The sequence below is a fragment of the Lacerta agilis genome, chromosome 8, assembly GCF_009819535.1.
Source record: "Lacerta agilis isolate rLacAgi1 chromosome 8, rLacAgi1.pri, whole genome shotgun sequence".
Taxonomy (NCBI): Eukaryota; Metazoa; Chordata; class Lepidosauria; order Squamata; family Lacertidae; genus Lacerta; species Lacerta agilis.
Genome location: NC_046319.1, coordinates 328275 through 351341, shown reverse-complemented (window position 1 = coordinate 351341; position 23067 = coordinate 328275). Strand labels below are relative to the sequence as shown.

General features: G+C 45.5%; 1 protein-coding gene across 3 annotated transcripts in view; it reads left to right on the top strand.

The window, feature by feature from the left end:
* Nucleotides 1–1834: 1834 nt before the first annotated feature.
* Nucleotides 1835–23067, top strand: part of ZMAT4 (zinc finger matrin-type 4) — a 241476-nt gene continuing 220243 nt past the window's right edge. For 2 of the 3 annotated variants that reach the window (XM_033158970.1, XM_033158972.1), the window contains exon 1: nucleotides 1836–2108. The gene's annotated coding sequence lies outside the window, so the exon portion shown is untranslated. Of the gene's footprint in view, nucleotides 2109–23067 lie in introns of all 3 variants that reach the window. The other variant, XM_033158971.1, reaches the window with a different exon arrangement.

The following is a 23067-nucleotide window of genomic DNA, read 5'->3' as shown; positions in this document are numbered from 1 at the left end:
TGGTATAGCATCTCGCTCACATGGAAATGTTAAAACATGCTATGAGGAGTGAGGGGCCAAACTACATTAATTTGACACCGTACAGCCTTCATCCCTAACTTTCATAAATACTACTTTAGAAGTGTTAACAACCTCAAACTACCCACCCTGGGTTTTTGAGGGGCTATAGGAAATAGCTTTACTTAGTGCTTATCTAATCATCATCATCATCATCAACAACAACAACAACAACAACAACAACTTAGAATGATCAGGAAAATACAGAGTAAATCCTATTGAACTGAGTGGGACTTAGTTCTGAGTAAAAATGCCTAGGATTGCAGTGTGAGGCTGCCCAGGCTTGACCCAGTTACCTGCGAGTAAGCTCCATTGAATACTTCTGAGTAGACAGCATAAGGCTCCATTTACAACAAACTAAAGGAATCAACACTCCAAGTGTTTCCTTTAAAAATGGCTGGCTGTTGAACCAATGTAATTAAAGAATTTAAAGTGGATTGGTTACATTTTCCTTCAACGTTATAGGAAGGGCTTCATAAGCCAGCTTCACAATTTCTTCCTTTGGTGCAGGTATTTTATTTTCTGTATAAACAGGACTCCATTTTTGCACCCACACCCACCACTTTTAATTGTTCTCCAATATATGGAGGGGAGGAAAAAGGAAAGCTGGGGCATTCTGGGATCAAATCAGAAACTGGGATGGCTTCTGTAATTCTGGGACTGTTCCTGGAAAATTGGTACACTTGGAGGGTATGTGGAGCTGTAGCCCAAAACATCTGGAGGGCATCAGCTTGCAGAAGGCTAGAATTGGGAATCCTGGGGGAGATAGGCAAATAGTCTGACCTTCCTACATTATTGCATGTTTCAGAATGAAAAAAAGTGAGACTAAAAGCAGAAAATGAAGAAGATCTAAAGGGAGGATCTGCTCTGATTTGGAGGGGAAGAATGGAAGAAAATATACTATGTGGCAAGTCCAGCTTCCTGAGATTTACAGCTTCAGTTTTTTAGAAGTAGCTTTCTTCTAATGGCTGTGAAGAATAAGGATAGGGAAGAAGTTCAATTCAGTGCACATTTAAGGGCAAATTGACCTAATTCACACTTGCCAGAACAATACATGAACCAAAACCCGGTTGTCCATTGAAATTTGCATTTCTGTGAATTTTGTGATGCGTTTCACCAGCCACGTATTGAGTCCAAAAATGCTTGAGTCCAAAAATTACTGGAGTAACGTGTGCATAGAAATGCACATATTAGTGAAAATGAGAAACAAGAATGCATTATCTTAGGGAACAAATTTGTGGAAAATTGCACACTGATTTGGAAATGTGGAAAACTGAACTCAAGAGTGGGAAATGAGAAAGTCAGGGAAAGTGAAGTGAAATCTATAGATTCCTGCAGAGGCAGGTGACACCTGCTGAAATCTCTGAAGCCTGATGGGTAGCTCAAAGAGGTTTTGCTTTTGCCAGTTGTCAGAAACAGGCAGTTCAGTGTCTCTTATAATTATCCCTTGTCCCTCTGCATGGTCAGAAGAAATGCTGTAAATTTATACAAAAAAGCAAACACCCCTCAAATAAATTATGCAAAACTTGCTCAATTTGCATAAAACATGCAGGTTGCAGAAATCAGCTGGGCACCAATGCGATTTGCTATGAGAATATACTATTGAGGAGCTGACATGGTTACCATTTCTCAAAGGGGCTCGCAGGGCACGTGACCTGCTTCCATTCCAACCTCATTCAGAGAACTGCCTTTGTTTCCATTGACACCAGTCGGCACATCGCAAGGTCCAAAGCTTGTCTACAGAACACATAATTAGCCTTCCCCAATGCTCTTGATAACAACAGCAGCTAAACAGGGAGGGAAGCTGCACTGAAGCCGAGATGGGCTAGCACAGGATCAACCAACCAATCGGAGCCCTGGAGGTGGGGCTTGAGATCCGGCAAATAATTGCTAAATGCATTTCCAGCCCAGTTGGTCTGGGCTGCTGAAAGATCTGGCTGCAGAGTGAGAGGGGAAAGCAGGAATCTAAGCACCGGTGTTTGTGGAACGCTGCTGTAGCATCAACCCTGGACTGGCTCCTGCTGCCTCCTTCCTGTCTTCCTTAGTAAAAGGTACTACCATCTGGGTGAATCATACGGTCTGGGTCTGTGATGCTTTAGCAGCCAGAGAAAAGTTTTTATTAGGAAAAATTCTGCCGCTAGTGTGGAAAAGGAAAATGGTCTGCTAGCTTCTCTTCTTTGCCTGAAAAAACAGCAGCAGCAATATGGTATCTCTGTATTTCAACCCCCTTCCTAACTTTAAGATGTGGGTAATGCGGGGCAGGGGTATGTGTAAGAATGGGAGCGTGGGTGTCTGTAAAAACAGCAGCAACTACAACTCTGAGCATTTTTAATGCTGTGTGTGAGTGAGCAGCAGCAAGGTCCAAAGCGTTGCCAAGTCTGATCATTGTTGTTGTGCCACAAGAGGTAAATCTATTTAGACCTGGCATGAGTGTGAGTGTTTTTTTTTAAAGTATGCAATCCTCCAATGTGTGCTAATGCAGAAGTAAATCCCGCTGTGTTCAGTGGTGCTTACTCCTGAGTAAACATGGGCACCATTTGAATTCAGAACTTTAGAGGGGGCCTTGTGTGAGCTGTCAAACTTGGACTAGTCCCTCCCCAATATCCTGGCTTGTCCACGTGAAGTTTGTTTAGTACATTGCAGATGTCTGCAGACAGGCAGCCATGCAACGGTGCTCTCTGGTTTGCAAGCCAAAAAATGTTGACATTCAGGGACCATTCAAGGGCTGTTAGAAAGCCACCCTTGCAAGGAAGTGAGGGCATCCTGCACTTAGAACCGCTGAAACAACAACAGGAGGAATTTGGGACAGCTTCTTTTGTCACAATGCTTCTAAACCAGGCGTGGGTAACCTGTGGGGCCTCCCAGATGTTGCTGGACTCCAGCTCCCACCATCCTTCACCCTTCACCCGTGGCCATGCTGGCTTCTGAGGCTTCTGGGAGCTGTAGCACAGCAGCATCAAGAGGAGCAGAGGTTTGCCACCCCAAGTGCAAAGTGTTATCCCCTTCTGGGTTAGCAAATGTTGCTTGAGCACTCCTGTCCTACACGTAACCTATGCTCCTCTGGAGCCCCCATCCCAAGCCACCTTGAAGTGACCCACAGAGGGCTGTGTATAGGGAGCTCCTGGCATTTTGCTTCTGCAGTTGTGTGCTTTGAGCCCATGCTGTTGGCCTGGATATAGGCAGGAGCTCAGAGCACACCTCAGCGGGTTGCCTATGGTGGGTATGCATGCTATCTTTTCTAACTGGGCTTGCTCCTGTGCCTTTAAGAGCTGCCTGACCCACAGAAATTTAATAGGTAAATATTTGCTCAGCACCTCTCCCCATCCTAAGAAAAGTGTCACCAGCCACATCTCTGTAAGGTTACTCATTTAAAGAAAAGTCAGGTGAGGATGACTACTGCTATTACTATTATTCAAAGGGTGTCCACTCTCACTCTCTGAATTGCCAACCCTCAGTTTAAGGAACTCTGGGCTGGGGGGGAAAGGATAAAAACCAAAAGACTGGAGAAGAGGTTTCACACATGCAGCTTCAAATAATGGCCATGAGCCTCACACTGTTTCAGCGCATGTGTGGACATTTCCAATGTGGGATAGAAAGCACAAATTCTCATTAGAAAGTATGTTCTAGCCAGGATAGATTTTTCTTTTGAATTGGAATTGTGGGGCATTTAGGACAATGGCTTTCTTATGCCCCATGTGTGAATACAGCATAGGAGGGCAAAAACAGATTGGGCAATATTATAGCAGCTGTGATTTCATAGATGGAGAGGGCTGGATTTGAACTTGGATCCTTTTACCTAATACAACCAGCTTTCAACATGTGTCTGAGGCAAACAGAACATTAAATCTGCACCCAAGTCCATCCCACAGCCATGTGTGTAGGGCTGAGCATCTGAATCTGCCTTAAATTGACTTAGAGCGCTGGTCTACATTTCTAGCCCAGCATTATCAGTTCCTCTGAAATTCAGCACCTTACGATGATCTTGAGCAAAGTTCCTTCCCTGTTGCCTGTTATCAAGGGAAGATGCTGGGGATTGAACCTGGGACATTTGGCGTGCTAGGCAAATGCTTTGCTTCTGAGCTATGGCCTGTCCATTTGTGGTCCCAGGCTGATGGGTTAGTGAGGTTTCTGGTTCATCTCCCCATATTGGCTTGCTTATCCGTATAGGAATGGAGCAGTGCTGCCTGAGTATGCTTGCTCAGATTTATCTGGTTTGTCCAATATACTCTTGGGCTGGAGAATGAGGAGTCTTCTTCAAGAGTGGTTGGGGGGAGGCAATGTTTGCTGCAGCATGCTCATTTTTATATTGTCAGCTGCAAGCCCAATTTCAATGGGTGAGGCAGGTTTTTGAAGCACTACCAAAACCTGTTGAACCTATTTGGTCAGCAACCACAGGAGGATGAGGGAGCACACCATTGCAGGTTCTCTGGGAAGACCCCTCCTCTCCACACACAAACAATAATCTGTGCACAGACTCAGACTTTCCCTAAGAAAGGGCTTTCCACTTTGTCAGGTGCAGGAATGACATTGGTTTGAACTGATATTTAATATTGTGTGTTTTAAATTTCTGAAGCCCACCCAGTGACCTCTTGGGTCAAGGGCAGATCAGAAACTGAAATGCTAATACTACCAATAATCAGCACCACCCATCAACAAGCCTTAACAAAGAATAACAGCAATTGGCTGCTTGCTGCCCCTACCCCCCCTCGCGTGTGTATTCTTGCACAAATGTGTTCATATAAGCCTCAACAGGCAGCCCCAACCCCCGCAGGCCAGAGAGAAAGGCAGAGAGAGTCGGAAAGTGCAGGGAGATCTTCTCGCTCTCAGCGATTCCTCCCCCCACCCCACATCTTTGAATGTATCGGTGGCTCCATTGGATGGCAAATGCAGAGCATTTGACGAAGCGTAAGAGAGTTGCGGGTTTCTAAAGGCAGCGGACGGATTCCTCCTTGAGAGTCAGTGTTTGCTTGCCGGAGACTGCAGGATTTTTCGGCTGCCAACTGGGAAAGGCTTTTGATTTGATACAGAATATTAGGAGATATGCTTTGAAAGAGGGTTGCAGACAAATGACTCATCTGCTGTAGGAAGAGAACAACAGAAGAATGGGGGGGGGGAGCTTGAGAAAGGAGAAAAGGGTATCTCTCACTTTCCTGGATGGGGGTGACAGGGAGAATACCTGTTTGTAGCTGAAGAATGGGCTGCAGCAGGAACTGTGGCAGCACAGAGATCACACCTGCTCACCTGCCGAGAGGGTTGCTGCAGCACAGGCTTGTGTGTGGGGGGGGTGTTCCACCCGGATCACTTCTTAAATTGCTCTCGTGTGAGGGGTCTGAGTTGGCAGGTAGTTTTGGGGAGAGCCCTGCTGGGCCATAGATGTTCTGATCCGCCCAAGAAAGGGAGTGCTAAGCAAGTCCCCTTGCCTCAGATGCCACTCCCTCTGCACTTGTCGCCTCTGATGTACTGTTTCGTGGGGGTGGGGAGTGCAGGCAATGCTCTCAGTAGGGTGGCCCAGAATCAGCAGATGGGGAATTGCAGAGTTGGAAGGGACCCAACTGATCATCTAGTCCAACCCCCAAAGCAGTTGTGTAGCTGAGAGAACTTCAGGAGGTGTCGCCTACCACACATGTCAGCAGAAGTAGACAAGCCCTTTTCCTGCATCTGGCTCAGCCTTGCTCTCGGATCCTCCAGTTGATGATCCATTTTGCTTCTGGGTTGCCTCTCTGAAGCTCTCAAGGAGATATCCATAAGATTATTAAAAGCCATAAAAATATTGTTCTAATGTTTTTTAAAAAAGTAAAGGGCCATTTTGGCTGGCCAGGTGCAAAGGAAAGCAGGACAAATTGTGCAGCAATATAACCACTAGCACATTTGCAAAGCTATGCAAGGTCCAGTATGGTTTCAAAGTGGATGGGGGACCCATGTTGAGATTCCTGCATTGCAAGGGGTTGGACTAGATGCTCCTCAGGATCCCTTCAAACTCCACAATTCTCTGATGTCTCTGTGGGGTATAAATGAAAGTTCCCAGGAGTCATTGGGGGAAGCCATAATGTGCTTTCAATTTATGGTGTGTAGGAAGTCGATGAGTGGTGGTGGCAAGAGGCCCGTCTGTCCTCTCCGCATTTGGCCACCCTAAACCCGCTCTAAAGCCAGCTGCAGCAGCCCTGGTGGATTTCAGTGGAAGAAATCAAGGCAAATGCACACTCTGAGCCTCTGCATGTCTACTCAGAAGTAAGTCCCCCTGAGTTAGCTGAGGCTTCCTTGCAGGTGGATGCACATAGCACTGCAAGCCTTATGGCTGCTGCTGAATGTTGCTTTGGCAATGTGGTGTCTTGGTGCAACCCTGGAGGATTCTATCTGGGGGAAACAAGAAGACAACAATTCTAGCAGGGCTCATAAAATTCCCCAAGATAATTCTGCACCTCTCTAAATTTTACCCCTTGAAGACAGTCTGGAGTCTTGCTGCGATGATGTTGTACGATACTTCTTGCTCAGTGTGCAGCGATTCTCCTCCTCTGCAGGTCTGTGCAGAATTACCTTCTCTGCTAGAGGATGTTGTGTGATTCTAAAAACAAGAGCTGTTACTAATTCACAGAAGGAAAACATCCAGTGGTACTATGTAGGTTTAAAAAAAAAAAGTTTACCCAAAACATTGAGTTTCTGTTCTTTCCTTTTTAGATGATAACGCTGTTGAGTAATTAATCTCTATACATGCCTTTTTCCACTGGAAACAGTGACGCAATGAATAAACTTTTAAAAATAAAAGACAATAAATTCTTTTTCTTTTATACCTCTGGATGTTCCCCACCTTTCTTGGGAGGGGGAAGATATTTTAACAAGGAGAAAGCCTCCTGTACAACCTCCTGGGGAAGAGGTGCAAAAGGTGGGAGCAAAGTCTGGTGGCAGAATCTGTTGTAGGTGTTCCATGCTGCAGCTCTGGAAGTGTGGCGTTGTCAGAGAGCATTTGTTCTGATGGCGAGTGCACTAAAAAAATCTAGAAACAAGTGCTGTGCCGAAATCTGTGCCTCAATTTCTCAAATGTTTTCTGCCTCTGCGAAAGAGACTTCCATTCCCCACCCCCGCTTCCTTCACAGCGCACTTGGTGATTTCTGTGGCCAAGCCCTTGCCCTTGTGAGGTGGTCAAGTGCCCCCCCTCCAGCTGCCTACACTTCCTGGTTGAAAAAAGCCTCTTGGGAGGGCCTCTTCCCCTGGGCTCTGAGTGTGAGCACCTGGGAAAACAGCAGAGTACAGATCACTGGCGAGATGAACTGTGGACCAAGAGAAAGGCCACTCACAAATATTCAAAAGTAAGGTGAGCTCAACTATAACTCTGCACCTTACCCATGAGAATCTTACTGAAATTTTCTCTCTCTGGTCATAATTTTCAAATACAATTTGCTTTCTTATTAATTGATGAGCAGGGGCCTGTAGGAGAAAATTTTGGCACAGCAATAGTAGAGAAATCCAACATTCTTGGGGCAAATCCTTCTCGTTGCATGTTTCAGGATTTATTGGTGTGGATTTGAGGGTGGGGGTAGCTGCTCTCCCAGGCCAACTTGGGCCTTCTGCCGGCAAAGCAGATGCTGTGCCCCTGAGTAATGGCCCTTCTTCATCATGCCCGAGACCAATGCAGACTTTGACCGTGGACACACCACAAAAAGCACAAAAAATATGGGAACTATATTCCCCAGTGCTACAATTCCTAGCACTCTTAGAAAACTACAGTTCCTGGGATTCTTTGGAGGGAGTTGCAGTCTTTAAATGCATGGTGCATGTGTTGCCTTTATGGCTTTAGCACAAAGCCAGCTTTCCTACCTCTCAATTGGCGCTGCTCCTTTGTCATCACCTCCTTACAGAAACTGAATCCTGCAGCTGCATCAAGGCATAGGCGTCCCACTGCCCTCCCCCCTTCACCTTCCCTCTGGTAATCTTTGCAGCTCTCTAAATTTAGGACCAGATTGCGCCTTATGTGTAATTCTGTGATTCTCTCCTTGCCACCTACCACCCCCAGAAGGAAAATGGAAAATCAGGTTGGAGTGTGTAGGGGTGGCTTAATCCTTAGAGCCAGGGTGGTGTAACAATTAGAGGGCTGGATTGAGACCTGGGAGACCAGGGTTCAAATTCTCCCACCCTAACACACCTCACAGGCTTGTTGTAGGGATTAAATGAGGATTGGAAGAACCATGTATCCCACTTGGAGCTCCTTGGAGAAAAAGGTGGGGTGGAACTGCCATAAATTCCAGCTGCTGGGAATCACAAGTGAGGAAAGTGCTGCTACTGCTGCACTCAGCTGCACGCTGCAGGCTTCACGTTGGGGCATCATTGACCAAGGTGCAGGGCCGTCTTACCCATTAGGGTTAGTGGCGCCCTGCACCATGGCGCCCGCTCATCAGGGGTGCCCAGCAGTAGGAGTCCAGGACCGACCGGGAACAGCTGCGAGGGCATGCTGGGTGGCGGCGGTGGCGGCGGCTCTTTCTATGGCCAGCTGTGCTCTCTTGCTTCCTGCCTGGGAGAGGAGGCAGCTGCAGTGCACAAAGCTGTGCAGCGCCCTTCTCCCTCCTGCCCACCCCGCGGCACTAGCAGGACTGCTGAGGAAGCCTGCGCGGCAAGCAAGCCTCAAGCTGCCCAGTGCAGGGGGAGGGGAGGGGGAGGGGCGCCAAGCACGTCTCCCTACCCCTTCTGCACCACGGTGCCGGATTTCCTTAAGACGGCCCTGCCAAGGTGAGAACCGGACTCTAGACTAGATGGACTCCTTTGGGCCTGATCCATCTTCTGATGTTCATGCCCACCACCCAATTTTCTGCTCAACTACTTTTTCGCTTGTGGGAGAAAAGAACTAAGCAGCTTGCTGGGGAAGTGTTAAGAAGCCCCTTCTAACTCTTGCAGTCAGTCTTTCCACTAAAGACCCAGCTTCTTTTCCAGTTTCTTGACAACATTTCTCTTAAGGAAAAGAGGGCAAATCTTCTGCTCTTTTCGGAAGGCATTTAGAAATGTTTGGGATGGGGTTCCTGCTATGTCTGCTGGCTCTTGGTCCAAAGTGTAGTTGGTGGGAAGCTGTGGAGACAGCCTTGTGCCGCTTCCTGCTAGCCCCCCTTCCCAGAATACTTTGAGTGGCAAGATGCAAAGAGACGTGGTGTTGCTCCCAAGGTATTCCAGGAAGTGTGGCCAGTGGGCAGATGCAGACAGAGAGTTTTCCATAGCAGCTTTGCCGTTCACTGATGCAGCTGGCTTGCAGGAGAAGCCATGGTGCCCAGTGGTTTGTGTCATACCACCTTCCCACCTCTCCCAGACTATATTTCCATCTCTAGCCTTTGCTGAATTCAGGAACTTAGGAAATAGTATTTTGAGAGAACATTTTAAATATGCATCTTCATGAGGCTTTATTTTTTTTAAATGCAGCTGATAATTGGAAATACGATGGAAAATCTGTATGCATGGATAAAGGCAGAACCTGCCCAGACCAGAAAGTGGCTGATTTGTTGTAAATTTTGAAGCATTTCCAGGCTCCATATTTCCTAAACTATACTGCTATCTCCATGATAATATTCTCAGGTTCACGTTGGCTCACCCCAAAGCTTTGTTTCCCAACTTAGGTTAGTTTGATGTTCAGTGCTTGCCTTGGGCATTTCATAATTCATAAAATTGCAATGCAGTCCCACATATTGCTACAAAGCATTGATTTCACCCCCTCCCCACCTCCCAATGGCTGTTGCATCCGGCATAGATGTAACCCCACAGCGGGGTGGGGTGGGGGAGGGGAGAGAGAGAGAGAGAGAGAGAGAGAGAGTAAGAAGGAGGGCAGGAGAATAATACTCTTTCAGATCCTGTTGATCTCAACCCATGCTTTCTGCTATTCATCCATGCACCTTTTAAAATAAACAGAATTGAATCAGTCCCATCAGGTCCCCAACAGCTGAGATTAAAATAGGGCTGTGTTGTTGTTGTTAAATCTGTTACAAACTGCAGGAGACCTATTTCTGCCTTCTGGTCCTGATGGTTGCCAGCTTTTTAACCAGATCTTGCTGCTGTGTTTTTAGCTGTGGCTTGATCACAGTATGCCCTGGAAAGAAATTATATCACTTGCAAACACTGTTCTCCTGTCTGCCACACACCTGCATGTACACCACAATTCTCATGAAAATTCACCAGCATTTTAATGCAAATTTCTCCAAATGGTCTTCAATTTTGCCTAATGTACACATTTTTGCAAAACATTTTCCCCAAATATAGCACATGTTTTTGTTATTTCTGCTAATATGTGCATTTTTATTAACACCTTACCCTAGTTTATTGTAGCACACTACACCAATCTCTGAGCAATTTGAGATTCCACTCACGATACTCAGGGTCTGTGTTTCCTTTTGGAAATGAGCATCAGCAATCCAGGAGGGTCTTGCTTCCTCTATAGGTGCAGCCCTTGATACAAACAGACAATAGTCATCATGTTCTGTCTGCTGCTTTGTGTCTCCGGGTCACATAACTCAACTGCTAAGGCAGGGAGGGGCCCCATCCACTGGCCATCTCAGTAAGAGTCCTTTTGATACTTGGTTTATTTAATGGCCTGGCCCCTGGTTATCATCTCAGAAAGAAGTTGGCCTTGCTTAATTTGTTTTTAACACGTGCTGATTCCTAGGGTTTAGAAAGGCATCTAATACACAGCTTAATACACACAGGTCTGGGGAATTATAAGTGTCTCATACACAGCCTAATACATATGGGTCTGGCTTAATACACACAGTTCTGGCTATTTAGGGTGTTTGGCACCCACAAACTCATAACAATATGCATTTTATACACATTACTTGGCCGGAGAACTGCACTGCAAGATTAGTCGAAGTGTGAATGTTGAAGGATGGCTGTGTTTTGATTCCCATATTGTTCCAGAAAGCAAAAATTAAGTAAGTTTGCCTTCAAATGCAAAACTGAATCAAAATTCTGCCCCATCTCTTGCAATGGTGTAGTATAGTGGGACTCAGCTTTGGGACTTTTTTCAGAGCAGGAGTGATGCCATTATTTGCCAGAGCATCAACACCATTGACAAACATCTTTTGACCAAGCACATATGTGAGGTGTTAAGGAGTCTTTCAAGTTTGTTTGTGACAGATTAGAACTGAGGAAGCCAGAGAATCAGAAAAACAATCAAGCAGAAGATGGATATTTTTCCTTTTCTTTGATGGAGTTTCTATTTCAGGCTAGCATTTCAAATGGTAGCACTTCTTTGCAATATGGTTTGCATTTATTATTAAAAGCTAAAGATTTTGTTTCAGTGCGGCAAATGTATTTTCCTAACACATTTTTACAAGTAGAATATCTGCAGTCAGAAGTAACCTCTCCTGATCTCCATGGAGTTTATTCCCAGGAAAAAAATAATGCATAGGATTGCAGTCATGAAGATCCTAATGAACTGGGTATTAGGCTGTGTGTTGCTGCACATTGGGTATGTGTAATTCAGGAATGGGGAACCTTTTTCAGTCCAAAGGCCACATTCCAGTAGTGGGTGAGATCAGAGGCAAAAGTGGACAGTGGATGTTTTGCACTATGTAAGCAGTGCTCAAATTATGGGCAAAGACAACAACCCCTCCCCTTTCGTGCTGCCCATTCAGTATCAGTATCAGTATCAGTATCAAACTTTATTTTGGTCACAGACCAGCATAAGATTAAAAATATGAGGATAAACTGAGCAAATAAGACTTAAAACAGGTAAGGGATAAAAACTAGTAGTTAAAATTTGGTTATATCCTACATAACTAAAAGACAGAAGCGGGGACAAATGGTTAAAAGCGACTATAAGCGAGGAAGTGTGAAGGAGCACAGGTCCTTTTATGTGATGCCCATTACGGTTTGCTACTCTTCTTAAAAAGCTACTTGCATGTTGATTGTGCAAGTTCATCCTTTGTCATGTGTGTGAAAATGAGCCATCATGCATTAATCACCATGGAAAGAACATTTGTATCACCCAATGTCAACTCAAACAGAATGTCTGTAACAGAGACACTTAGCCAATTCAGCTCAGTGCAATCGCATGGCAAGAGATAAAGTGATGTACTGCACGGGTGAGCCAGATCTTTGTCATAGGAACTCTTCCAGGGAATATGGGCAGATTTGATCCAGGAGAATTTATGAGCCGGGTGCTGCCTCCACATACACCAGTTACTTGTGGTGGGACTACATGTGATGGTGGCAGATGCAGGTCACTCCCCAACAGCTATAGAGAGGTGTGTAAATCCCCTCCCCCTTCTGAGCTTATTTCTGTTTTCAGACTAGCAGTAAAGGGCGGTATTTGGAGGCGTGAGAGAGGAAGCACTTTGCTTCTGCCCTTGAAATTACCAATGTCCCTCTTCTGGGGAAGGTTTTAGGAATATTTACTATTTTTGAACCTGTTCTCTGGTACCTCCCTTTCAGCTGCCTGTTTTCTTCATGGCTGTTCTCACCCTGCCCCTCCTTGCCTGCTGTTCCTTCTGCATTCCTGTGTTAGAGATGTGGATGACCACCATCTGACCAGTGGCCACCTCATGAATGGACAGCATCCTGACCCTACATCTCAGTTACAGAGGGGTTAGGCTTCAGTAAACAAAAATGGAGCAATCACATTGATCACATGGTGACATTGTGGAGGACAAGAGCCAGTGTGGTGTAGTGGTTAAGAGTGGTAGACTCGTAATCTGGTGAACCGGATTCGTGTCTCTGCTCCTCCACATGCAGCTGCTGGGTGACCTTGGGCTAGTCACACTTCTTTGAAGTCTCTCAGCCCCACTCACCTCACAGAGTGTTTGTTGTGGGGGAGGAAGGGAAAGGAGAATGTGAGCCGCTTTGAGACTCCTTCGGGTAGTGATAAAGAAGGATATCAAATCCAAACTCTTCTTCTTCTCCCTCCCTCCCTCTCTTTACTGTGCCGAATTGGCAAGTAAATTTTGGCTCACCCCTGTTATTTTGTAGCAGGTATCTTATCATGTTTGTAACCTCACTCCCTGATTCATCTCCAAATGAGGCAGATTACTGCTAAAGCGGCCCTCAGGGTCTCTCTCTCTGGCCCTTGGAACTGTCTCCAGGCCACCCCTCTCTAGCCACATCCCCTCTCCCCTGGCCAAGCCCCCCCCCCTTGCCCTGCTTGCAGCCTCCTGGAATGTCTTTGCCTACCTGGAATGTGTCCTTGAACTTTGAAAATGCCTTGAACTCTGAAAATGAGGAGAGAGAAAGTGTGCAAAAACTACCCTGCTGGGCAAAGGTGAACATTACTTCAATTGCCTGCCCAGTTTTGCCTCCTGCCACCCACTCCCACTGCTATGTGGCCCCTGAAAGGTTGCCCAGATGGGAAGGTGGCCCTCAGGGTGCACAAAACCTTCCCACCCTTGCTGAAAGAGCCCTCCAGTCTTTGATGTTTGACTCTCTGCAGCTTTGCCCAAAGCTCTGTCCGCTCCTGGTCACCTTGGTATAAAAGTGCCGGCTGGCACTTTTGCCACGTCTGCTCAATGTGCTGACGCTCTTGCTTTACTCCCAGCAGTAGGAGCCCCTCCTGGCGCCAGCTGCCAGGTAACATGACCTGCGCAGCCAAAATGCAGACGTGGGGCTCAAGTCTGGCTGCGGGGGTGGGGGTGCCGTTTTCTCTGGGAGTCTTGCTGCTCACATACATATTTATTAATTAAAAGGAAATAAAGTTGTCAAGGGATATCTAGTTCACAGAATGACCTTGACTTGAGGAAACACTCCCCGGGGAGCCATCCCTAATTCCTCTCTAATTTTATTGCTGGCTTAATTTCTTGTTAACTGCAATGCTCTTATTTCTTCCCTGATCGCTGGTTTTGTCTCATTTAGCAAAAGGTGGCTAAAGAGAACATCATTTTTCCTATGGAAATGCAACTGCTGTTCTTTCCTTATAGCGTGGCCTTCCCCAACTGGGAGCCCTTCCACCAAGGCTTTGGATCACAGCTCTCATAAGCCCTGGTCAGTGTGGCTGTGATCACATGAGCCCCACCATCATAGGGCCTTGCTGGCTGGGGAAGATGGGCACCAGGTTGGGAAAGGCTGCTCTAGCACCTCTCTCAATGCACTCATGTGCAGCATCCCTGGCCACACGCTCTGATCTGCAGGGCCTGCAGCTCTTCTCCTGTGCTGCTCTGCTTCATGGTTATCCTTCCGCTTGGGGGCACAAATGGTAGTTGACAAGGCTTAGGAGGTAAGAAGGTTGCCTTCTATTAAGTGCTTTCAGATGAATCATAGATTCAGAATGATCATCTAGTCCAGGCATATCCAACTCCCAAGAGACTGTGATCTACTCCCAGTATAAAAACACTGGCTGTGATCTACTGATTGTCAATGGAGGGAGGAGGAGTGTGCATGGGGTGGGTGGATTGCCCAGTATTGTTGAGCTTTTTTGCACAGAGTCTTTTGCACAGAGTTTTTTTAGCTTTCCCCCCATAACTTTTGTACATGGTAAGGATCCCGTGATCTACCAGGATCAGCTGGGGATCTACTGGTAGATCACGATCTGCTGGTTGGACATCCCTGATGTCCAACTTTCTGCAATGCAGAAACTTTCTGCAACTTTCTAGTCCAACTTTCTGCAATGCACGAATCTCAGCTAAATCATCCATGACAAATGGCCTTTCAACCTCTGCTTAAAAACCTCCAAGGAAGGAGAGTCCACAACCTCCACTGTCAAACAGCTCTTACTGTCAGAATGTTCCCCCTCCTCCTCCCCCTCATATTTTATTTATTTATTTGTACCCTGTCCATCTGACTGGGTTGCCCCAGCCATTCTGGGAGGCTTCCAGCATACAGTATATAAAAACACAGTAATACATTAAACCTTTAAAAGCTTCCCTATACAGAGCTGCCTTCAGAGGTTTCCTAAATGTTATAGTCAGAATCTCCTTTCTTGCAATATGAAGCCATTGATTCGAGTCCTACCCTCCAGAACTGGAGAAAACAAGCTTGTTCCCCCCTCCATGTGACAGCCCTCGAGATACCATATCATATCTCCTTTCAGACTCCTCTTCTCCAGGTGGAACACACCCAACTTCATCATCCATTCCTCATCAGGAACCCTTGACCAGACCTTTGACCATCTTGGTCACCCTCCTCTGTCCATGTTTCAGCATGTGATGTCCAGTTGCTGTGAGAGTTTCACGTTGGGTTGTGTGACCTGTGATGTTTTACGGAAAAAGATACGAAAGCATATGGAAGAGAAGGAAAATAGATCCCTCTGGGTTGGCCACAAGCACCTGGTATTGGCCGGCACTGGAGATGCTCCATAGCAATCCTGACCAGTAGCCGTGGGCAGTGGTAGCCTCCACTGAACTGGGACCATTTGCATAGGGGCTCTGCCAGTGAGCAAGACTCCTTTGCCAGAATGGGAAGTGGACAAAAGACCAAGTGGTGAGCCAGGAGATTTCTTGGTCTGAATCTCACCCCTGCAGTAAGCTCACTACTAAGTTACCACAAGGCAGCCACCAGAGGTGCGGGCAGATGAATCTGTCAATTTTGGCTCCCCTCTGTTCTCTGCATTTCTACATCAATTTGTAAGTTCTTTTTCTTTTTAAGTCCTCGTGAAAATTCACCAGCATTTTAGTGTGAATTTCTCCATAATGTAAATATTTTTGTTTACATTGTTGCACACTATATCCCCTAAACAATGCAATTTTGCGTGTGCATTGCTAAGTACACTTTTATCCAGGTGTGCGTCTGTGTACACATTACTTGGCTAGAGAACTATACCGCAAAATTTAGAGAATTGTGGATTTCAAAAGACGGCTGAGTTTCGGTTTGTGAATTAGGTAAGCCCACCTTCAAATGTTTTGGTTATTTTAAACTAATTTTTATTAATTTCGTTTTTTAACCCAATATTTCTAATATAGCAATAACAAACAAAATAAACTCTTTGCTCTGCTGAGCTCATGACTTCCCCCCATCCCTTCAACCGGTTTTTGTTTTCAAGTCTTTATATAACACTTTAAATCCTCAACTTCTGACCTTTTTATCCTTATAATCAACTCTATCTCTTTGGTCTAGAAAGTTTTAAGTTTTTCAGGTTTTTCATTGCAGGCTTTATTTCAATCCCACTAGTGTCTTCAGATTTTTACAATAATTATTCATATACTCAATAAACTTACTCCAGTCTTTTTGAAATTTTTGGCAGTCTTGGTTCCAGATTCTCCCTGTCAGCTTGGCTAATTCCGCATAGTCCATCACCGTTGTCTGCCACTCCTCCATCATTGGTAATTCCTGCATTTTCCACCTTTGGGTTAATAAAATTCTTCCCGCCGCCGCCGTGGCATACAGAAATAGTCTTTGATCTATCTTTGCAATTTCTTCTCCCATCAAACCCAGCAAAAATGCTTCTGGTTTTTTTGGGAAGGTATATCTAAACATCTTTTTTAACTCATTGTAGATCAATTCCCAAAATACTTTTACTTTATTGCAAGTCCACCACATATGGTAAAAATCTCCGTCTTTCTCTTTACTTTTCCAACATAGTTTGTTCCTCATCCTATACATTTTGGCCAACTTCACCGGTGTCAAATACCACCTGTACATCATTTTCATTACATTCTCTTTTAAGGCCATGCATGCAGTAAATTTTAAGCTTTCATTCCACAATTTTGACCAAGATTCAAACTCAATATTATACCCAGGGGTGGAGCAAGGGTGGTGGGCTATCACCCTGGGTACCGCCCTGGGGAGGGTGACACTCTGGGGGCAGGCCCCACCCCCGCGATTGACACTGTCGGTGCGGCAACTTTTAAAAGGCTGCAACGTGTGAACAGCAGCAGAGCGTTAAAGGTTAACTTTAAAGTGTTAAAGGTTGCCGCACCGCATGGAAGGGGTGCCAGCCGATCGCGCCCGCCATCTTGGAGTAAAACGCGGCGCAGCCCGGTGCTGGTCAGAAGGGGTGCCGGCCGATCGCGCCCGCCATCTTGCACACACATGCGCAGTCCACCCAGGAGGCTGCGCACGCCTCGTGACGTCACGACGTGCGCTCTGGGGAGGGGTGCTTTGAAGTTTGCCGCCCCGGGCGGCAGAGCGGCTCACTCCGCCCCTGATTATACCCAAAGTCAATAGCCCATTTTATCATAACTTCTTTGATCTCTTCATCTGTATACCATTCTAACAACAAGTTGTACATTTGATAACAAGTTTACTTTGCTTTCCAGCAATTTGATTTGGAATCTTGATTTTTTATTTTCAAAATATATGTTTCTTTTGTCTCTGTTAAATATATCATTTACTTGATGATATTGCAACCAACCCATAAGTACTTCCTCTATTTGGTCATATGGTTTCAGTTTTAAGCCTTTCTCGGTTTCCATCAATATCTCACCATAAGGTGGCCCAGCTTTCTCCATGTTCAATTTTTTGACAGACAATACCTCTGTTGGTGAAAGCCACCATGGTGTTTTCCATTCTAACAGATGTTTTCCATTCTAACAGATAAATCGACTTTCTTATCGCATGGTTTAGGAACCCTTTATGAACTTTTACTTTGTCATACCCAAGATAAGAATGCCACCCAAATCTGTTGTCATATCCTTCTAAGTCTAGTAAATCCATATTTTCCAAAGTTATCCACTCCTTCAACCAACACAGGCAGGACACCTTGTAGTAAAGTTTCAAAACTGGCATTGAGAATCCACATCTTTCCTTTTTATCTATTAGAAGTTTAAATTTTATCCTTGGTTTTTTCCCTTGCCAGATGAACCTTGATAATATCTTTTGCCATTTCTTAAATTGTCCTGTCCCTTTAATTACTGGAATCATTTGGAATAAAAACAACATCTTGGGTAATACATTCATTTTTATAGCAGATATTCTACCACACAATGACAAGTTTAGTCTATTCCATATTTCTAAGCACCTTCAAATGTGTTCTAAGCACCTTCAAACAGAAGGGCCCCAGAGTGGCCAGCTGATGTGGAGCCACACTCTCCTCTTTCTCTCTAGGAAAAGGAGGCACCCTCCCAGCACAGCTTGCCTCCCCACAGGACACCTATCATGGGGGTGCCTGGTTGTACCCTCTTGTGCCTTCAGAATCATGCACCTGAGGTTGCTTGCCTCACAGCCCCAGTCACACCATGCCAGTGGTGTCTTGGGCATTGACATGCTGCTGACATCGTTCAAAAGCATAACCTAGCAAAATAAACATTTACTTGCAGCACAAATTGCTGCAGAAATCTAGAGAACTGAATTTAGGTGGAGCGGATGAGATATTGAGAGAACCAATCCCATTTTTCCATATTGCCATCCCTAGGTGTGGTTGAGGGGTGTGTGTGTGTATCTGAGAGAGAGAAAGCCCCACAGGAGGAGTAACTTAATAATGTGTTTCCCTGGGCTTCAGTTGATGCATGGACACCCAGGGAGGCTGCAGAGGATAGAACGTTGGTGAGACAATTTGTAGACTGAATGACACTCACAAATTTCCCTTGGTTGCTTCACAAGTAAGATAAGTGCATTGAAAAGCCCTGGGCTTAGTCTGCCTTGCAAGCAGAAAGTCCCATATTCATTCTCTGGCATCTCCAGGTAATGTTGGGAGAGACTCCTGCCTGAAATCCTGCAGAGCTGCTGTCAGCCAGTGTACTCAGTACTGAGCTAGATGAACCAATGGTCTGACTTGGTATAAGGCAGCTAATTTCCGTCCCCACCTATGAGAATGTCACTTACATTTTCTCTTCCCTTGTTAATTTTCAGGTGCAAATTTCCCCACATCAACTGATGGTAGAAAAAAACAACATTTTTTTTTTTTTTTGCACAGCTCTAGTTCTAATATCCATATTCCTTATGAAGAGAAGGACCCAAGTTGAAAGAGAGGAGCCAGGATGTATCTGAGTGACAATTGAATGAGCTTGCACTAAAATGCAATTTTATTTCATTTTGGCAACATTTCAATGAGATTCAGCACAAGAATCCCTACGGCCTTCCTCTAGTGAGGAAAGAGTTAAGCCAGTCACGGAAAGCAGGCATGAGTCCCTCCTATTGATCATGCTGGTTGTTCTGGGTCAGGGCTGGATGCATGGGGGAGGGGAGGGTCAGCAGAGGAAATGACGGAGGGATCAGCAGCCACTCAGCCAGAGCTGGTCCCAGTGAGCATCAGTGAAGTACAACTGGATGATTGCAGAAGTGAAGCTTGAAATGATTGCTTGCTCTTTTCCGAAGGCAAACACTGCAAGCGCCGCTCAGGCAGGGCCCTGTGGCCACAAATGTACAGGGCGGATTTTTATGGTTCAAGAGCAACTGGACCATTCAAGCTACCCGCATGTGGCATTCTCATTTTTGAAAGAAATTGTGAGTGAGAGGAAGCTGAGTGCTGGGTCAAACTCATAACAAGCCACTAAGGAAGAGGAATAAAAACCAGAGCAGGCTAAAGAGCAGGCCAGGGGGTCCTCCCTCCCTCCCTCCCTCCTATCTCTTTCTGTGAGCTGTGTCTGCATGGCATGGGGTCCCTTGAGAATGAGCAGGGGGCGCTGACCTTTTCAAGCCTGTGGGCACATTCAGATTTTTGAGCTAGTGCCAGGGGGAACCATCCGCTCTGGTCACTTCCCTTCTCCCTCCCTGGAATTACCCCCACAACCCCCAGTGAGACAGAAAAAGGCAAAGGTAGACCCACTGAAATGAATGAACATACCTAGGCTCCATTGATTTCAAAAGGTCAGCTCTGAGTAAAACTCCATACAATGAAAACTCCAGAACAATGTATGTTCTGGGTAAGCCTCAGAGCCAATAGAATTAATCTGAATCCTGAAAAGTACATTGAGCTGGAAGTAAGAAAGTGTGTCGCTCTTCCAACTTTCCTTCAGCACTTTTCAAGGGAGAAAATGGTAGCCCCCCTCAGCCCCTCATGACCAGCCAGGTGCATAGCCAGGATTTATGGCGGGGGCGGGGCGGGCGGGCAGCACACCCATCCTGCCAGCATCTTCTGTCTGGTTCTGTCTAGCAGCTTCGGAATGAAATGTCTCAACAACAGTTGTTTTAAATTACTTTCTTTTGGCTCCAAGTGCTCAGAAAAATCTGTCAAAATCTTTCTACAATTTCTACTTTTAGTTAAGTATTTTTATTTATTTACTTGATTTAAGGGGGGGGCAGCAGCTCCTCTACCTCCTGGCTATGGAGATCCTACCCCAGAATGATAATTTTAACCTGTCCTATATTTCTAAGCTTCTTTTTATCTCCTTCCCAATTGGTATATAGTTGTCTTTATAAAGATTTATGTTCTTTGCTGAGATCCAGATTCCTAGATATTTGATGATTCTTTTACAAATTGTCAGTCCTGTAAGTTGTTGTACAGTGGAACCTCATGTTACAGACGGGATCCGTCCCAGAGGCCCATCTGTAACACAGAACTGACGCAAGCTGAAGTGCTGCGTCTACGAGCGTGGCACGATTTAGCACTTCTGCACATGTGCGAGTGGTGAAACCCAGAAGTAACCCATTGCAGTACTTCTGAGTTGCCGCAGGATGCAACACGTAACCTGAAGTGGATGCAACATGAGGTATGACTGTAGTTTTCTTCTATCCTCCTCTCTTATATTTTTGACTAACATTTTGTTTTTTTCTTTATTGAGTTTGAAGCCTGTGACTAACCCAAATTCTGCAATCTTCTCTATCACTATTGGCACACTTTATTTGGGGGTTTCCATTGTTATAGCCAGGTCGTCGGCAAAGGCTTTAACTTTGAAGGTCTTGTTTCCAACAACTATACCCCTTATGTTCCTTTCTTTTCTGATGTTCGTGTTCAGAATTTCCAAAACCAAAAAAATAACAGTGGGGATAAAGGACACCCCTGCCTTGTACCTCTCTTAATATTGGTTTTCCATTAGATTGTTATTTATAACTAGTTTAGCTCTTTGTTGTGAATATATTGCATTTATACCTTTATAGAAATTTTCTCCCACTCCTATCATCTCCAGTGTTTTTTTCATAAACCTCCAGGAGACATTGTCAAATGCGTTCTTAATTGTAGTTTTCCAGCAAACCCAAGACCGGGTACACATCAGTCACTCTGGAAATGACATGTCCCAGGACTTTTGTGCATGAGATGGTGTCATGAGCAAAAAGCCCCAGGACATGTTCTTTCTACGGGTGTCTAATGTTCAGACAAAGGGCTCAAGTGACCTGAGAAGCTACACACTCGTGTGTCCTTGGCACCTGGCTGCTGAAACAGGAACATTCAAAGTGCCAGGGAGGGAGGGAGGGAGGGAGGGAGGGAGGGAGGGAGGGAGGGAGGGAGGGAGGGAGGGATCAGTTCAGCTTAAATTCTGAGATAGAGAAGAATGCAGCTCGATTTGCGATGCAGCTGATCCAGTGAGCTGCAAGTCCTTACATTCTGTTACTATTCACAATTATTTCCCTCGGTTTTGCAATGTTAAAATGCAGTGTTAGAATAAAGAGCATTTGGAAGTGAGTCGAACAGGGATGGGGAACCTCAGTCCCAAGGACCAAATAGTAACAAATAGTAAGGAATTAGTAATTCTCTGTAAAGGAAGTCCATATGAAGTCCTGTGTGACTCAAACTTGCATAAACATGGATGGACTTTCACACGCTTGTGGACTTTTCTGCCTGGGATGGCAAGCTATGATGGAGCCCATATGGGAAGCCTTTCAGGGGCTGATCTCTCCTCTGAGCTTCCAGTTGCCTGTGTATGCTCTGTTTAGCTAAGCCAGAGTATCAGACTTAAAATAAATAAACAAATAAAGCCAGCAAGCCAGGGGACCAGTATTAAAACAATTGCTTAAATGCTGTGAGTCACGTTTGATCCCGAAAGGCTTTCTCCACATCTGAGCTCATTGCCACCTTTCATCATCCTGTCCCCTGGGTTTCCAAGTTGATTTTGATGAGGACTGGCAGGGATAGATTATGCAGAGCACTTGGGGCTATGAATCCTGTTGAAGCAAGCAAGCTTGTTTAGAAGTATTTGGTGGATGCACCAGATGATAAAAAAGGAGGTTCTACTTCTCTGGAAAAATAAAGCCCTTCCTCTGGACAATAACTGCGCTGAAATTTTATAGGCAGGAGACATGCCCCAAACTGATTTTGTATTTCTCACTTAAATGTGCTTTCACAGCATTTCTATCGAAGATGCTTTTCATGCAACTTCCATGGGTTGAGCACCTCCTATGGACCGGCTAGCAGGATTGGTCATCAAGTGATGCTGTGCTAGGAGAGAATCCAAGTGCACTGAAAACCTCCAGCTGCAAAGGTGCGTTCTGATACCCAGCAGCAAGGATCCAAACATTTGGGCAAAGCTCTCACAAAATTATTTATGCTGCTGTTCGTGCAAAACCTTGGTTGCCACAGCAACAGATACATTATGGGATGACTGTATCTAAATGGGGTGGGAAGGAGCTGAAGGAAGGAAAGCATTTCTGACTTGATACCATGTTTGCTTAGGATTTGCTTCATTTGTGGTGGAATCCTGAGCAAGTCAGAAGTAATTTCCCATGAGCTCACTCTGATTAGAATCCATAGGCTCAGCCAGATGCCCTTTCCATACTCTTGTAGAGTTTCCTGTTCATTTGAATTGGGGGCCTGAGAAATGTGGGTGAGGTTCAGAAGAGGGGAAGCGATGTCTGCCCAGATGTTGTTGAGTTGCTGGATTACAATTCACATCATCCCTGACAATTGGCAGTGCTGCCTGGAGCTGATGGGAGCTGGAATCCAACAGCATCTGCAGGGCAACAGGTTCATCATCACTGCTGCTGTTTGTGCCACATGATAATTATGTGTGTGTGTGTGTGTGAGAGAGAGCGAGAGCGAGAGCGAGAGAGAGAGAGAGAGAGAGAGAGAGAGAGAGAGAGAGAGATTGGGCTCAGACACTAAAAATATCTGCTTCCAAGCTGTTATTCAGTACAGTTTTCTGCAACCTGCTTTCCTCCAGATGTTCTGAACTATTTGCTCCCATTGGCTCCAGGGGCTGATGGGAGTTGTCATCCAAAACATCTGGGGGAACGAGGTTGGGAAGGCTGATGTAGAATAGGATTCAGATGAACATTGTATCTGGGATGTTAACAATTCTGTATTCCTTT